Genomic DNA, 16,516 nt, shown 5'->3' on the forward strand with positions numbered 1-16,516 from the left:
TCATAATACAAAGCCGTAACTGGGGTAACAGAGGGAGGCACGCGGCATCATGGTAGCACACAGGAGTCGCAGGGGGGAACGGTCAAGGAAGGTCCCCCTAGGGGTAATGCTAGAGCAGTAAACCTCCAGCTGAGTGAGATAAAGAGAGTAGGAGACAGGCCCTCCGGGCACAGGGTTCAGGAGAACCAAGGCCCATGTGGAGCCAGGGCTTGAAGGATGAACTGGGGGATGGAGACACTGGGAGAGGTGGGACTGGGCTGTGGGGCCAGGGAGTGCGGACCTGATTAAAAGAGCCCCGGTGGGGGACAGCAGAGATCAGATTGACATTTTAGACACTCATGCCGTGACCCCGACTTGTCAACCTGGAGAAGAGAGACTAGTTAGGAGGCCAAGGCCATGTGAATGAAAAGAAAGATGAATTCTGAGTGATAACGGCGATGGTAGGCATGGACAGGAGACGTGACAGGAGGTGTCCGAGGAGCCTCCAAGTGAACATAAAGTAGTTTCGTGGATGTGGGATTCTCCAGCAGAGGGGAGAGCTGAACCTAGGAGAGGATGGGGATGGATGGCTGAGCACAGTTGCACAGCTCGGGGGTGAGAGGGAGAGATCGGGTGGGGATGGGGCAGAGAGAACACTGCTTGGGAAGAGACAGGCCTGGGGAACATCACCACTGATATGACTGGAAACCAAAGAAGTCAGAGAAGCAAAAAGAGAGACCAGTGGCCCAGAAGGAAGGAAGGTGGAGAGTGAATAAGGAGTTGGGGCAGCCGTCACTCACAGTTAGGGAATGGCATTGTTCCCGGGGACAGTCTATGGGCAGCTGGGGCCCACCATGCTTTCTGTGCTTGAGGACACCCTCTCCCTCTCCTCTCCTGGATCTACCTGGAGACAAACTGCTCCTCACTCATCCCCCACCAAACCCTCACCCCCCGTGACACTGAGCACCCACTAGCTGCGGCTGGCTGTCCGGCCATCCGGCTGGGTTCTGATGGAAGAGGCACCACCCTCGTACTCAGAGAGCTCCCCAGCTGCAGGGGAAGTGTGTACAGAATCCCCGCCCATGAAAAAAAGCAAAACAACTGAAATCACTAAGGAATGAATCTAGTATCAAATAAATGCATGGTAAAGGGGTGCCAGAAACAAGAGGCCGACTTAGGGAAAGAACACTCCAGAGTACTAGGAATGGGATGTGGTGTCCATAATTCACGGCAAATAAATCCTAGGGCGCCCACCTTCTGACCCTTTTGGAAACCACTCTCTTCTCTGACAGCTGAGCCCTTCTCCTTGGAGGCCTAGTGTAGGAAGGTTTCTTCCCAGTTATAGTTTGGTGCCTGCAACAGGGTGATGGATGGGAAGGCAATGGCTGCTCAGAGCAGCTGAGGTCAGTGGGGCTGAGCAGAGAGAGAAATATGACAGCAAACAACTCAGGCAAGGAGGGACTCGAGGGCTGGATAGGGGCAGGGTGTGGGTGACTGAATCTCTCTCCCAGTTGTTTTCATTTACCTATCTGGCTCTCCAACAAAGTCCTAAGTGACAACGAGGTCCTAATGACACTGAAAGATTGGGGACAGCTGAGAGGAGGTGAAAGATCAAGGATCCAAAGTATCATCTCTTCCCATCTCTTCAGAGCCCTGGATTTGGAAAGCTCTTGGGAAATGGCTCACCAGCAGCCACTCTTCCCTGTCCCAGTTCCCCACTGCCCCAGAAATAGGTCCAGCCCCAAACTCTCCTGGCATAGATCCAGGCTCCCATTCAACCTTGCTCCTTTGGACAGAGGAGACACTGGGGCCAGCAGCTAGCAGAGAGAAAGAAAAAACTTCTGTGATTCAATCCAATCAGGACTCCCTCCCAGGGTACCAGGTAGAAAAGAACTGCAGTGGCTCTTTCTGGCAGCTGAACCCTGCAATTTAAACTGCCTGGCAGGCTCAGCAGCCCGTAGGTGTGACAGGTTAGGCCTCAGCCTACTCTTCCACCAGCCCTTTAATTCCATTTGTCCAGGCCTTCAGGCTGCACTGTATTCCTGTGTCCCCACAAGACAGCAGGACGCTAACAGGCTGCTGCCGTCCTCCCACTCCCCATCAGCTCTGGATGAAGGGGGACAAAGAAGCCGGAAGTCATGGGCGTCACCCTCCCTTGCTAAGCAGCTAATGTGATCAGATGCTGGGCATGCGGGGGTGGGGGGTTGAATGCTGGGGGACAGTGGCATTATTTGTCTCCCCTGCCCAAGAAACAAAAGATGATGCATTATTGGTTGGGTAACTGAACTGTCTCTCTTTCTCGGAGGTGTTCATGGGGGTAAGAGTGATTACAGCCTAGAATCCTAGGCTGAGCCTAGGATTTCACTCCTTGTGGTCCATTTACTCCTAGGTTTGGGGGTTACACTGCTGAGGCAAACATGTACCCTGGCCTGCAGAGTTTATTACCTGGAGACATAACTGTAGGCGGTAATGTTATCAGTAAGTGATGCAAACGCTCAGAGGGGGAGGCTGCATTGGGCTGGAAGACTCCATGGAGGAGGCAGCACATGAACTAGCTTTGTCCCCTCCTCACTCACTCAGAACACCAGTTCTCAAGGGCCAGGCCACCCATGGAGGGCAGCACCCACGCAGTCCAGCATGCACACAGACAGAACACAGCACATGTTAGTAGAAAGAAGAAAAGGCATTGACAGAGTATGTTCCTGAAGGTAGAAAGCATGAAGGCAGCTCTCACTGGGGGGGCTTGCTCTCCCTGCTTCCTTCTCTTCTATTCCATCCTTCCTTCTCTCGGTGACCCCTCCTCGTGTTTACCTTGCTCCCCTCTTCTCTGCCAGCAGACCCCTATTCAAGGCTGGGATGTCCTCTAGATCCTCTCCCCCCTTAGGCTTCTGTAGCAGGGCATCAGGGGGCTGACCAGAGAAGCCAGAAGGAGGCTGCTGCTCTGGACCCAGGCAGAATAGCACTGTCTGCTCTCCCACCCACTCCATTCTCAGCGTCCTGGAGCATCAGGGCAGTGCCCGCTTCTCAGAAAGCTTCAGAGGCACCTCCACCTTCCCCTCTCCACTCTTCTCCACCTCGCTGGGCGCCCCGTGCCTGGGGGATGGACTTCTAAGAGCTGCAAGGCCCTCTGCCTACCCCCTCCTGTGGGACCAGCTGATGGAGACCTGATTGTGGGGGGAGAAAGAGCTGGGGGGGGACCTTTATTTGCTCCCTCCCTGGCTGGCCCACAGGGAACTGCGGAATTACTGGACCCAAGGCCACAACTCCTGTCGGGCGGCCCTCTGCTGCCACCGCGCTCCCCCCAGAGTCAGGCATGGCTTCTCTTCCACGCCCCCAGGCCTCCCCACTGTGGCCGGTCCCCTTCACCTGCCTGCTTGAGTGGGCCATCTGTTTCCTCCCGCACACTGACGCTGCACACCTCGCGCCTGCTTTCCTTACGGTAGGAGGAAACAGGGAAAGAGACGCCTTAGGCTGTAGCCTCTCTCTGAAAAGCCCTGGTCTGGTTAAAACGTAGAGATAAACCCCGCTTTTATCTGAGTTCTGACCCTGGGTAAGTTACCTCCTTTGTGTCTCACTTTCCTCATCTGTAAAATGGGGAAACCCCCGCCTCGGTTGTTGTGAAGGTTGAATGAATGATGCACCATCCTTAGTGCTTACCCTTATTTGGCACCGTGGAGCCTGACTAACAGAAGCTATTGTTCCTGTGCCTTTCCCTGAGCTCTCCTTCTTTGAGTCCCTTTTGGGACTCAGCCAGCAGTGAAGGCGATGAAGGTGGGAGGCTGTTCTGGGGCTTCAGAGACTGCAGGACATTTCCTGGAGTTCATCCCGGACCCCTCCCCGCAGGAGCTGCCCTCCTCCCCTGAAAGGCCACACTCCCGGAGGTTCTCCACCCTCCCCCTGGCACCATAGAAACAGCAGAGGAGGAGCAGGTGTGTGTACCTGGGGCGTTTAACAAAGACCCTTTGTGTGGGAACCACAGCTGGCAAGACTCCCATGGCAGGGGCTGAAGGCAGCAGGCTTCTCAGAGGCATTTCCAAGTTTCACAGGAGAAGCTCACAGTGCTCATCGTCATAGCCAAGATCACAGCTTTCGCTCTTCCCAGTCCTGTGCCACCAGGTTCTGTGACTCCAAGTCTCAGGGTGCACTGGGAGTGCTAGGGACCGTGCAGGCCCAGACGCACCACTTGCCCCGAAGGCCCTCGGGATGCCCTGCAAATCCAGGTGACAGCAGCGACAAGGCCGCCCAGCCGGAGACAGGCCTCTGCGTGCTGATTCTGGACCTATCATACTCCCACCCCAAGGAGATGTTGCAGCTGGAAGGACACAAATTAGCGAACTAGGATCTACAGGACATCTGCTGTGAGCCAAAGCTGGGCTTAGGCACTTCACACCCACCATTTCATCCATCCCCCAAACCAGTATAATCTCCATTTTACGGATAAGAAAAATAAGACCCAGAAAGGTGATGTGCCTTGTCCCACGACCCAGCTAATCAGCCAGGCCCTGGAGTGCCAAGTATCCAGCCCCCCCCCCCACCCCGCCAGATTGCTGCCTCCTCACAATGGACTTTGTAAGGTTCTGCACCGGGCGTTGCAGGGAAGGTGAAAGAGGTCAGTCGGTAAGGCAGGGTAAAGCTCGCCCCTGGAGGGCAGGTGGACTGGCGGCAACTGGGCCAGAACAGCAGGGGACGTGGGCAGTGCACGACAGGGGAGTGGGGGCTCAGAAGCTTCTGGGCTGGGGACAGTCGGCCCCAGAGGCCCTTCGGGTGGCAGCTGATCTCTGAAAGGCCCCAGAGAGCTGGCGCGCCATGGGGCCGCACAGAGAAAGAGGCACAATCCAGTAAAAGAAAAATAGGTCTGTGTGCAACTGTCAAAAGAGACCGAGCCATGGGAGTGTGTGGGGGACGCAGCAGGAAAGCCAGGCCGAGGCTGCGAGACGGCCCCCCCGGAGCAGGCCGGCGGCACCCAGCCCCAGGACTGAAAAGATGCTGTTGGAAGCACGGGGGGCCGCAGGCACAGCTCTCCTGGCCGTGACCTCAACTCTGACAGCATCGCCTGCCATTGCATTAGGCCCTGCAGACACTCACAAGAGACGGGGAGAGGGGAAGGACAGGGAAGCCAGGGAGGGATAAGAGAAAGGAAAGAGAGACTCTCTGTGCACTTTGAGGAGGACAGAGACTCCCTTATGTGTGGGAGGCTCACTGATGTAAAAGAGGGGCTGGTATCAAAAGCCCGACTTTGCAGGGAAAATCATTACCCTCCCCCCTATGTTGTCAATGACATCCAGGGGTGAAAGTCTCCATGGTGGGTGGGCCATGGTGACTCAGTGGCAGAGTTTTCACCTGCCATGCCGGAGACCCGAGTTCGATTCCCAGTGCCTGTCCATGAAAAAAAAAGAATCTCCCTGGCAATGTGGGACATGACTCCTGGGGTAAGCCTGGCCCTGGCACCATGGAATTGACAATGCCTTCCTGACCAAACAGATATAACAAAATAAGTTGTCAGTGGCTAAGAGAGTTTAAATAGAGTTGAGAGGCTATTCTGGAGGGTACTCATGCAAGCTTTAGCTAGATATTGCTAATTACCACGTTTTGCCAACCCCCAATCTAAATCATTCCTGTTAACCCTAAAGAACACTTAGGGTTTTACCTGAGATTTTGCAAAAGTTTCACACACTAAGATTACTTTCCAGAAACCTACAACCTCCAGATGGGTTCCTAGGCCAGAAAAGTCCTGAAACCCAGGGGAGCTAGCCTCTCCAGGAACCTCAAGTATTTCCATTCCTCTATCCCATATTAATGACACCCTTTTCAGCATGAAAAAGTTAGAAAGGGCAGAGCCCAAATACCCCTAAAGATTGGGAGAAGGAGGAGTTATAACAGAGAAGAGAGGATTTAACAAACTAGCTTGACTGTTGCATCATTATATTGATATTTTTTTTAGTCTCCATTGTCTTGAAGCAGCTAGAAGGAAAAATCTAAAATTGAGGAAGAGTAACCCATAACAAATTCAGAAATCTGCTCTATAACTATTTATTACAATGTATTTTGAAATTTATTGCTTTTTTGTATATATGTTATATTTCCTAATTTAAAAACTGTTTAAAAATTACATATATAATAAGTGAGTAGCACCTCTTCTTAATAAAAATATCTCTATATCCCCCCAAAAAAAGTCCACCACGGCACCAGCTTTGTGCAGGGTTGAAGTCCCATCCTGTTTCTGGACCAGTTTTCTTCTTCATAAAATGGGGAGACTGAACTACAGGATTTCGAAGGGTTTTCCAGTTCAGAAAATTAGCAACAATGTACCAGAACATTGCCCCTCCTGGCCTATTTGAGCCAGTGTCAATCACAAAGGCCTGTAATTATTTTTAGCCATGTTAATATGTAATCCATGAATATTTTCAGGAAACCGAAAATGTCCACATTACACATCCATTTGTTTATGGATTATGAAATCCATTTTAACAATGCTTAATATTTTTGATTTATTAAATTTTCATTTGACTTTTATTGGCCACTCTTCCCCTCTGCCCTCGCTGTAAGGGCTTCACGAGGCCATCAAGACTTGCACAAACTCAGCCAGGAGACATGATGGCACCCAGGGCAGCGGGAGAGTGCTGCACACTAGCCAACAGCCAGGTCCTGGGGCCCCAGGGCAATAGTAGGCACAGGCTTACCCACCCATGGTGGCATTAGCCTCAGCTTTTCAATGAGAGAGGAGACCTGGAGCTAGGAGTGAGAGCCAAGAGCCGGAGCCGACAGAGGTGCAGACATACGGAGATGCTTGGAGAGGCAATAGAGAGAGCAGATGCCTAGACACAAACAATTTGGAGATGCAAAACTCAACAAATGTCACCATGTATCTTCCCATGAGATGCCAAGCAAACCAGAACCCAGAGTTGTGTCCTGGAGGAGCTAAGTGACGGCCCACAGACACTTAGAGAGGAAAACACTGGCATCAGAAGCTGGAACCAATGGGACCAGGAATAAAGACTGGGCAAATATAAGCCACATGCCTTCCCATGTGACAGACATTGGCCTTTCTTGAGTCAAGGTTTCTTCCCTGGATGCCTTAGTTTGGACATTTTTATGGCTTTCCACTGTAAATCTGTAACTTAACAAATTCCTTTTTTAAAAGCCAGCCCATTTCTGGCATTTTGCATATCCAGCAACATTAACCAACTGAAGCAGCAGCCAGAGCTGAAATCCAGGGCACAGGTCCACAAGGACTGCTTCCCACCAGGTCAGGGTCATCACCCAACTCCAGAGCCCAGGCAGGGGGTTCCTCACACCTTCCAGGCTCAGTCTCCTTTGGCTCAGGTGTGTGCAATGAGCCTGAAGTTCATGGGGGGTTCTTTAGTGGCTTCCTGGAACAGCACTGAGCTATACAGGACTGCCATCCTCAAAAACCTGGAAGATCCTGACGCCACTCATCTCTGGAATGGGATTTTTTTCACCCTATAGAGTACAAGGCCTGGGTCCAACCCAGCTTTGCCCCTCCCTAGCTGAGTGACCTTTGGTAAGTTGCTTTGATTCTTTGCACTTCAGTTTCCTCTGGAAAATGATTTTAAGCATGTGTCCTAGAAAGGCTGATGTGAGAACTGAGAGATGGAACATGGACAGAGCTCCTAACGCAGCGCTTGGCATTAGAAAACATTCATTCATTCTCACCCTCACCCTAGCCCTGGAGATATAGTCAGGGCGTTCTGGCCACAACCCAGCTGGGCTACTCCCATCCCCGCCCCCCACCCCCATCTCTGCTCCTTTCCTGGCTCTGCAGACCCCCTACACTATTCAGCTCACCCCTCAGTACCAGCTGGGAAGTGCAGGTGGCAAGAAAGTTGGATGACTAAGCTGGGAGGCAGGGAGGAAAACCCACTCTGGTTACAAGAGAGGGATTGATGGCCAGAGCCAGCCATGTCCCGCTGGAGAAAACTGCAGCTGGATCAGCCCCTGCTGAGGGAAGCCATTCCCTGTTCTGTCCCCCACTTCCCTGCCACCAGATAGAGGCAGGATGTTCCTGGGGTAAGTGCTCTGTATGGCTCCAGAACCCTGGGGACCTCGCCTGCCTGGCTGAAAAAGTCCCGCTACCCTACTCTGGACCTGTGTTGGGGCCCTCAGAGGCTCCTGTTATCAACAATAGCTTCAAATCCTGATTAAAATGCTGCAGCAGAGAGAATCAATAACCATTGGCAGCTGAGCCTCTAATAAGTGCAATAATCACCATTAAAGGAAAGAGTGGGGGAGTGAGGAGGGCTAGTAATATAGTGATTATATTAATCTGCCTCCAGCCCGACCCGCAGCTGCCTGCTCTTGGCAGGCTCTGGCCTGGAGCCCTCGGGAGGAGCCGGCGCTGCCAACAAGAGCAGGCAGCCTGGCATCCCCCTACTCTCAGCCTCCATGGGCTCTGCAGCCCCCAACGCCCACTTCTTCCACTGGTCTGGATAAAAGTTCCCTGCCTGCACAGGGAACCCAGAATAAGAATGAGGGCCTTTAATCCTGTATAGCTTAATGCAATGTCTGGATACATCCCAGAGTATATTAAGCAAATAATCACAAAGTGTTGGCAAAGTCCCCTGAGGTATGGGAGAAAAATTGCGAAACTATTAAATTTTGCCGTCAGGGAATCCCCGGATACTGTGTCAGAACTTAAGGACACCCAAATCAGTCGGCCAAGTTCTTGATCTTGAGGCTTGCTCTTATGAAGCTTATATATGTAGCGGAGAAGCTGAGCCTACCTATAGGCATGCCTAAAAGTTACTTCTGGAGGACCTCTGTTGTTGCTCAGATGTGGCCTTAGTCTCTCTAAGTCCAACTCTGCAAGTGAAATATTGTCCTCTCCCATACATGAAACATGACATCCAGGGGTGAAAGTCTCCCTGGCAGTGTGGGAGATGACTCCCAGGGATGAGTCTGGCCCTGGCACCATGGGATCAACAATGCCATCCTGACCAAAAGGGGAAAAAGAAGTGTAATAAATAAGGTTTCAGTGGCTGAGAGAGTTCAGATAGGCTACACTGGAGGTCACTCTTATGCAAGCTTCAGTTAGACATTGCTACCTATCATAACTTGCCAACCCCCAACCAAACCATTCCTGCCAATCCTAAAGAATACCTTGGGTGTTATATAAGATTCTAAAATAGTTCCGTGCACTACGGTAACTCTCCAAAACCCGCAAACTCCAGATGGGTCCCTGAACCAAGTAAGTCCTGAAATGCAGAGGGGCCAGCCTTTCCAGAACATCAACTAGTTCCATCCCCCTATCTGATATTATCGACAGCCCCTTGCAACATGAAAAAGTTAGAATGGGCATAGCTCAAATACCCCTAGAGATGGGGAAAAAGATCAAAGGTGATGGTGGAGTTATACACAGAAGGTTGGGTTTAATAAATGAGAATGATTGCTGAATCATTATACTGATATTTCTTTTAGCCTCCAGTACCTTAGAGCAACTAGGAATAAAAACCTAAAATTGTGGAATTTAACCCACACCAAACTCTACAACTGTTGCAATGTACTTTGAAATTTATTGCTTTTAAGTATATACGTTATTTAAAGAGAACGAGGAGTATAACAGAGAAGATAGGATTCAACAAATGATTATGACTGCTGAATCATTGTATTGATACTTCTCTTGGTCTCCAGTGTTTTGGAGCAGCTAGAAGAAAAAATGAAAAATCATGGAACTGTAATTCATACCAAACTTTAAAATCTGCCCTCTACCTACTTGTTAAAATGTACTTGGAACTTTACTGCTTTTCTGTATATGTGTTGTATTTCACAATAAAAAAAAAAGTTCCCTGCCCAGGTGGAGGAGGCAAAGGGGACCTTGAGGGAAGGAAGAGAGAGAGTGTAGAGAGCCTGCAGGCTGAGAGCAGGTTCAGGTTTCAGTCTGGGGTTTGGTGTTTAGACTTCAAGAGTTTCTCGCAGGACTGTGGATAATATGGGGCCATTTATTTGTTGAATTTTATTTCATAGAAACTTACATGGTGTTTCATGTAAGGGTTTGAGTGCCAGGCACTGTCTTAAGCATTTTTTAAACATGAACTCTCATAATTCTCACAACAACCCCCAAGGTAGATGTCCTCACTGCCCTCGCTTTACAGATGAGAAAACTGAGTCACAGCGTTGGCCAAACAGGATGGCCAAGGAGACTAAGTTTTAAATGGTAGATCCAGAACTTGAAGTAAGTAGTCCCAATTTACTCTCTGTGCACTTAACCCCTCTGCCACACTGTCCCTGCCACCCCTGCGCATGGCACATAGCAGACCCTCAGTCACCAGCTATTGACTGTCTGCAGGATCGCGCCATCCTACCTCACCGTGCTCTCCCTCCTCGCCTCTCCCGATTAGGACAGTTAGCACCCTATCCCTGCCTTTTCTTATACTTAGTCCCTTATTCTACCGTGTGAGGATGTTTTAAAACATTTTTCTAACAAGCATTGGTGAAAGCATTGGTGAGAACACTTGGCCCATACTTTGGCTAAGCTGTGAACAGTGGCTCAGCCCTCCACCTGGCTATGGGAATGCAACACTGACCCAGAAGCTCCTCAGTGTTCCTCTCATGACTTCCTTGCCTGGACATTGCATGAGCCTCACCTACTCCTAAAAGTCTAGAAATAAGTAAGCTGGTTTGCTCACCTACTACCTCCCACAGGGGTTTATTAGAAATGGCCAGGCCCACCTCATCTACCTGGAGCCCAGCCACCTAACCATCAGAGAAACCCAGCCTCGGTGTGCAAAATCAGACACCCGAGATGGCACATGTTATCTCAGGCAGTTTTACTGGTTTTCTCCAGAACTGCCACTCCTCCCATTCAGATAAATGTGAAGGAGAAAAGGGGTCGTGATCTAGGTCTGTTTTTCTATCTTATTTGCCCTACCATGTGTCCTGTACCTAAGATGGTCCCTGGTAAGAGTGTGCATGTGCTTTGTGGTATGAATTGATGACTATTTTGGCCTCATTCACTGTGTCATATTCCAAACTCCAGATAAGTAGTTCTATTTAAATGAATCGGGTTCTAGAAAAGAGAATGTTTTAAAATGTCTTTTTAGTCTTGGACACATAGATTTGGGGGGAGGTGATTATCATAATTTACTTAACCATTCTCTTAGAATTGATGATACAGATTATTTCCAATATTTTATTATCAATAATGCCACAACAAATATACGTGCACAAAAAACTTTTTATATTTAGGATTATTCCCTTGAGCTTGCATATCAGAATCAAGAATTGCTGGGGAAAAAAATAACTTGAACATTTTTAGACTTTTATACATGTTGCCAGTTAACTATCCTAAAGGATTTTAGAGTTGATATATTAAACATCACATTATACCAGTAAAGTATGAAAGTGCCCATTTCACTATATTCTTACCAGCACTGTATATTTTTTTAAAAGGCATTACTAATCTGTTGGACAAAAATCGATCGTCATTGTTAGGCTAAAAATATGTTGTAGAGCTGGAGTTTAGTGGAAAGAAGCCTGAAGTTGGAGTCAGATCTATATCTGGAAGGTGAGTATAGAGCAAAATGTGCCCTCGAAAGGAAAACAAATCGCTGCTACCCTTTACAAACATTTGGGCCCTAAGTGGGGCTGGAAGAATAGAAATGAAGGGAAGGAAAAGAAATCAGCACTTGTGTACTAGACACTGCCCTACGTGCCCTCTATTTGCTCATAATTGTTGGGCTTAAAAAAATTCCATTTTACAGATGAGAAAACTGAGAGTGAGAGATATTTACTAACTTTTTCAAGGTCATACAACTGATCATAATACCACATCCGCAAAAATGTGTAGACAGCCAGCTACATGCCAGACACGGTGCTAAGTACTTTACATAGATCATCTCATTTACTTATTGCCTCCTCGATTCCCTCATGAAGCTAGTTCCAGTCAGTCCCTTTTTATAGACTTCCCAAAATCACCGGACCCAGATGCACTCTCCGCAGCCCGCTGCCACGGTCTGCACCCTAGGCCTAGCTGCGTGTCTGCATCCCCTGTCACAGCCCAGGCACCCCATTCCAGATGACATGTAGCTCCTAAAAGTCTCCTTCCTTTGCTCCATGCTGCTTCCTGTGCTTGGAACACGCTTCCGTACCCCCAGCTTTTGCTGGCTTGGTCAGCCTTTCCGTGACCATTGGCTCTGACCGTCGGCACCTCCCCCGCCCCCACCGGGATTGGGTGTCCCTAGATAATACCTACACAGCCCTTATCACACAGTGTTGTCATTGTTTGTGAGTCTGTCTCCCCAGCTAGATCTCTTTAGGATCACAGTGTTTTTTCTTCATCTCCATATTCCTTTACCTGAGCACTCCTGGCACATAGTAGGTCTCAATAAAAGGCAAATGAATAAACGCATTCACTGCTATTCAAACCCAGATTTGAGCCATTTCAGAGGCTGAGGCTGAGGCATTTCCAACAAAGCAGAATAGGAGAAAACATACAAATTTGGAGTCCTAGATTCTCCTCCTGGAGATGACTCTGAAATCTCTGGGGCCAGCCCATGATTTTTCCATTCTCCGCACCTTCACCTTGAGACCAGCAGACTGTCTCCTAAAGATCTTTGGGGTGCTCAGGAGGGAGACTCTATGGAAACACAGAAACTTCAGCCTGCTAGGAGGACAGTAATTAAATTTCTCTGCTAACAAGCTCATCCCGGAACAGCCTTCCCTCCAGACTGATCCTCTGGGAATACAGACCTGGCTGTTTTCTTTTTCTGCTGCCAGAACCAGTTGCTGACTGCACATGCTGGAAGCTCGGGAAGCTGCTGGCACAAAGGAGGGAAGTGAGCGGGGTCTGGGGGGAGCACTCCACGCTGCCTATGGCCTGGCACACGTTCTCAACAGAGGCTGCAGTCAAGGATACCAGCCCCCTCCCCATCAGAAATGGGCCTGCCCTCTCCTACCTCACCCAGCACACTCAGCACTCACAGGAACCCAGCAAACCCAGGACACCAAAAAAATATTTAAGTGACTTATTATTTTATATTCTAGTCATCATTATAGGAGATATCAGAACTCTTTTAGAGTTCCATATTCTTAATATATGTTTAATTTTAAATTCTGTGGGGAATCGGGAGCAGTTGAATTAAGTACCATGATCCTTTGGGGGCTCAGGACATGTAAATATCTTATTCTATCCGTGGCAGGTCTGGAGAGGCTCCCATCTACAGGAGCCTACAGTTTGAGGAGGTGCAGATCAGGGAAGATTTCCCGAAGTGGGTTGTGAGGTGGACCCCTGTAAAGTCAAGCCTTGGGCGGGGCCTAATTTGCATCTTTCATTCTGCCGGTCACTGCGCCTCTCTCTCCTCCCTGGGATGTACAAGCCACGGGGCCACTGGGGGCGGGGGCGGCTGCCCTTTGCCCAGCCACAGCCTTGAGGGCTGATCACAGACATTCATGCTTTTATGAGCCACTTCTCCCACATCCCGACATTTCATCTTTGGAGAGGAAAGTTACCAGAGCCAGGGCGGGGTGGCTGGGGGGCTCCGTCTAGCAACATCAGAATTTCAGCAACACTGTGTTTAAGGATCAGGGTGAAAAGTAAAACACAAAACCAATGAACCAATTACTCCAAAGGAGCTTCCCTGAAAGCAAAGGGGAAAAAAATCAATGTTTAATTCAGACTTTATTGAGTTGTAATTTGGGTCCCGCTCTCAGCACTCGATTTTGCTCAGGTTTCTGGGTGAGAGATTATACAGTCCCCTGGCCGTGGATGTTAAGTGCCTAAGGGAAAGGTAGTGAGGGCAGAAAGGGGAACAGGGGACTTTCCCTTGAGTCAACTTTTCCCATCTGCTCCCTTCCCGAGTTCCAGGCACCTCCCCTCCAGGATAGCTCCAGGAATCTCAGATTGAGCATGAGATGGCAGCCTCTGAAAGCCAGTGAGGAAACACAGGCGGTCTGTCATTCCCCTGCCTCTGAGCACAGCAACATCCAAATCCTCCCAAAAGAGTTGTCTGCACTTTAAAAACAAACTATATATATATATATATATATATATATATATATATATATATATATATATGCATTTAAAGATGCCCTACTTTTTTAAAGACGCAAACTGAAATATCTAGGGATAAAAAAAAAAACACATAGTATTTCTAATTTATTAAACACTTGAGACAAAAACAAAACAGACCAAAAAATCTTACCAGAAAAGAATCCTCAAATCTTAACCAAGTTCCCTCCTTTTCATTCCTTGGACCTTCTAGCTAGCATAGTCTATGTAATGCCTCGCCTAAATCTACGTTGCTGCAGAGGAAGCATGTACCATTCTGTTCTAACATTGGCAGGCAGAGAAATCAGCAGCTCATCTCCTGCCCCCTCCCCCACTCCTGTCCCCCGAGCAGACAAGAAGGCAGTGACTCTGCTCGAAGGAAAACTGGATATCACCACGTACATGCTGCTAAGCTCTCATTCAGGCAGCCACTCAGCAGATACTCGTGGCACAGCTGCCCTGCTGAGGAGGGGGAGGTAGGCGATGGAGGTGGGGGAAGCAGAATGGGAGAAAAACAAACGAAGTATGATTTTAGCACCTCAGTCTTCTCTGCCAGCACACAGTCTAGATGGGGAAAAAAACCTAGAGCACCAGGATTGGGGCTTCAAGGCCCCAGTAATTGGCATATGCCACATGAGTGGGATAGGTAAATGACAAAATAAATAAATAAAGATAAAATGAAGCACCTAACCCTCTCTTCCAGCCCTTCAGAACTTGTTACAATGTACAGGGCACTTTTATATCTGTCACCGACTTGGTTATTGTTTGGAATACTATGAAATGGTTGGGGCTGCAATGATTTGTCCCCATTTTACAGATGAAGACACGGAGGCCTGGAAGTTCTGTAAATGAGCAGTACCGAGTAGTTCGTGATAGCGCTGGGACAGGGCCCAGGACTTGTACCTCACCAAGGTCTGGCTGCTCAAAAGGGCTTCTCACTCCTTCCCAGCCTCTGGAATGAGCCGAAGACTCAGTCTGCCTGCTTTTTCCCTGGAGAACTGCCACCACCCACACACATCCCTCGCAGTTCTCATTCCTGGAGGTAGGATACTGTCTCCCCAGTTCCTAATTCCTTGGGGCCCCTTAGAAGATGCAGATAATTCCTTATTAGGATTGTACTGCTTATCGCTCAGGGGAAATGCATAGGAGAAACAAAAAACAAAGGGAAGTGAAGGCTCCAGAGTCAGCAAGTGTTTATATTGTCCTGGTCTCTCCTGTCTAAAGCCTCTGACGGTGTCATCCCACGTGGGCCGTGACCTCCGTCACCTGCTGCCCGTCACTATGTCAGCAGAGGCCACACCAATTCCTTCCCTCCTGGAGGTCCCTTTTCTCAATATTTGGGCCTGAAAATGCAGTCAATGCAGAACACTTCCTGCCCCTCTGAGTGATACTCAGTTCATTAGCTCTTTGTCCTTCCCAGAAACGATTTTCTCCGCATTTCTGGACAAGCTGTGTGACCTGGGCCCAAGCCTCTCACGCCTCTGATGAGAACCAGTTTCCTCCCTGGGGATGTAGAGCCAGAAATAGCCCCTTCCCAGTGCTGAGATAACAGACCTGAAAGTGCCTTATATATTGCAAAGGGCAATGCTGTTGTGAGTTATTTATGGGAGCTAAATAAAAAAACAATCGATGCCTCTCATTAATAACTCCAATTTATTGAGTGCCCACTAGGTGCTGGTTACCCTATTTAGTGCTTTAAAAATATTATTTCCAATGCTTACAAAAACAGCAAGGAAGGCACTGATTCAATTTATAGATAAGTTGTCTCTAGCATTCAGCTAAGTGGTAGAGCTGACATTTGAACCCAGAAGTGGCTGCTTGCAAAGTTTGGACATTTTTCCCCAATGCCAAGCTGTCTTGTAACAAATCCCTATACCATATAGGGATATATCACTGCGTTTATCACACTAAATTTGTCATTTGCTTGTTCATAGGTTTCTGCCCTAGGCATCCATGAACTAGTCGAGGGCTAAGATTATGTATCTTGGTTTTGGTTATAGTATCGACTCCATCTCTGTCTGTGATTGTCACATCGCAGGCATTCACTGAAAGTGTTTGTTGATTGAGTATGTGAACACAGCTATTCACCTAGTCGCTTTTCCTCCCTAGCCTGCTCAAAGGCCCTGTAAAGGGGTGAGGAGTGGTATTGAAAAATAGAGCACCCAGGCACGCTGCCATCCTCTGCCTAAGGGCTCTAAATCTAGGTGCTGACCCCAGAAACCCTCTTCTTCCCAAAGATCTGAGAGCTCATACATATTCATAATGGGAGAAAATGCTGAGAAGAGATATTTATTTTGTTTATTAAACTGGCGTCTTGGCAAATTTATAGCAGAAAATGAATGTCTGTTTCCTCCTGTGCTTTCATCGTCTGAGAATTGAATTGCTGGTGCCCTTAGCCTGGGGCAGGGGGAAGGGGAGCCCGGAGGAGGTCTGGGCTGTTCCTGAGACTGAGATGAGAACCAGCCTGGGGGCATGTGGGTTCTCAGGCCGCTTCCAGGTAAAGACAGGCTTCTCAAAGGAGGAAAACGCCCATGG

This window comes from Tamandua tetradactyla, chromosome 4 (genome assembly GCF_023851605.1).
Source record: "Tamandua tetradactyla isolate mTamTet1 chromosome 4, mTamTet1.pri, whole genome shotgun sequence".
In the NCBI taxonomy this organism is placed as follows: Eukaryota; Metazoa; Chordata; class Mammalia; order Pilosa; family Myrmecophagidae; genus Tamandua; species Tamandua tetradactyla.